This window comes from Schistocerca piceifrons, unplaced genomic scaffold, assembly GCF_021461385.2.
Source record: "Schistocerca piceifrons isolate TAMUIC-IGC-003096 unplaced genomic scaffold, iqSchPice1.1 HiC_scaffold_2296, whole genome shotgun sequence".
In the NCBI taxonomy this organism is placed as follows: Eukaryota; Metazoa; Arthropoda; class Insecta; order Orthoptera; family Acrididae; genus Schistocerca; species Schistocerca piceifrons.
Genome location: NW_025728224.1, coordinates 378,139 through 380,171, shown reverse-complemented (window position 1 = coordinate 380,171; position 2,033 = coordinate 378,139).

The window sequence follows — 2,033 nt, the reverse complement described above, 5'->3', positions numbered from 1 at the left end:
CTGCATCGCTCGCTCCATCACATTGACGAATTAACACAGAAAGTGCGTCGCTATGAAATACTATGGGTTCTATGACACCTCCTTCTAAATCAAGTACCGTATCTATGGAAACGACAGGATTTTCTTATGGGATACGAGTATCTCCTTTCCGATGCACTAATCCTTCTTTACTGCATCCCTCGCTCCATCACATTGACGAATTAGACACAGAGTTTGCGTCGCTATGAAATACTATTAGTTCTATGAAATCACCTTCTAAATCGAGTACCGTTTCTATGGAAACGACAGGATTTTCTTTTGGGATACGAGTATCTCCTTTCCGATGCACTATTCCTTCTTTACCGCGTCCCTCGATCAATCACACTGACGAATTAACACAGAAATTGCGTCGCTATGAAATACTATGGGTTCAAAGACTACTACTTCTAAATCGAGTAACGGTTCTATGGAAACGACAGGATTTTCTTTTGGGATACGAGTATCTCCTTTCCGATGCACTATTCCTTCTTTACTGCATCCCTCGCTCCCTCAAATTGACGAATTAACACAGAAATTACGCCGCTATGAAGTACTATGGGGCCTATGACATCTCCTTCTAAATCGAATAACGTTACTATGGAAACGATAGGATTTTCTTTTGGGATACGACTATCTCCTTCCCGATGCACTATTCCTTCGTTACTGCTTCAATCGTTCCATCACACTGACGATTTAACACAGAAATTGCGTCGCTATGAAGTACTATGGGTTCCATGACCTCTCCTTCTAAATTGAGTAACGTTTCTATGGAAACAAAGGATCTTCTTTTGGGATACGAGTATCTCCTTTCCGATGCACTATTCCTTCTTTACTGCATCACTCGCTCCATCAAATTGACGAATTAACACAGAAATTGCGTCGCTGTTAAATACTACGTTTTCTATGACTTCTCCTTCTAATTCGAGTAACGTTTCTATGGAAACGACAGGATTTACTTTTGGGATACGGCTATCTCCTTTCCGATGCCCTATTCCTTCTTAATTGCATCCCTCGCTCCCTCACATTGACGAATTAACACAGAAATTGCGTTGCTATGAAATACTATGGGTTCTATGACAACTCCTTCTAAATCGAGTAACGTTTCTCTGGAAACCACACGTTTTTCTTTTGGGACACGAATATCTCCTTTCCGATGCACTATTCCTTCTTTACTGTATCACTCGCTCCATCAAATTGATGAATTAACACAGAAATTGCGTTGCTGTTAAATACTACGTTTTCTATGACTTCTCCTTCTAATTCGAGTAACGTTTCTATGGATACGACAGGATTTACTTTTGGGAAACGATTATCTCCTTCCAAATGCACTATTCCTTCTTTATTGCATCCCTCGCTCCCTCACGTAGACGAAATAACAAAGAAATTGCGTCGCTATGAAATACTATGGGTTCTATGACATCTCCATCTAAATCGAGTAACGTTTCTATGGAAGCGACAAGACTTCCTTTTGGGATACGAGTATCTCCTTTCCGATGCACTATTGCTTCTTAATTGCATCCCTCGCTCCCTCACATTCACGAATTAACACAGAAATTGCGTCGCTATGAAATACTGTGTTTTCTATGACATCTCGTTCTAAATCGAGTAACGTTTCTAAGGAAGCGATTGGATTTTCTTTTGGGATACGAGTATCCCCTTTCCGATGCACTATTCCTTATTTACTGCATCCCTCGCTCCATCACATTGACGAATTAACACAGAAATTGTGTCGCTGTTAAATACTATGGGATCTATGACATCTCCTTCTAATTCGAGTAACGTTTCTATGGAAACAACAGGATTTTCTTTTGGGATATGGCTCTTTCCTTTCCGATGCACCATTCATTCTTAATAGCATCCCTCGCTTCCTCACATTGACGAATTAACACAGAAACTGCGTCGCTATGAAATACTATGTGTTCTATGACATCTCGTTCTAAATCGAGTAACGTTTCTATGGAAACGATTCGATTTTCTTTTGGGATACGAGTATCCCCTTTCCGATGCACTATTCC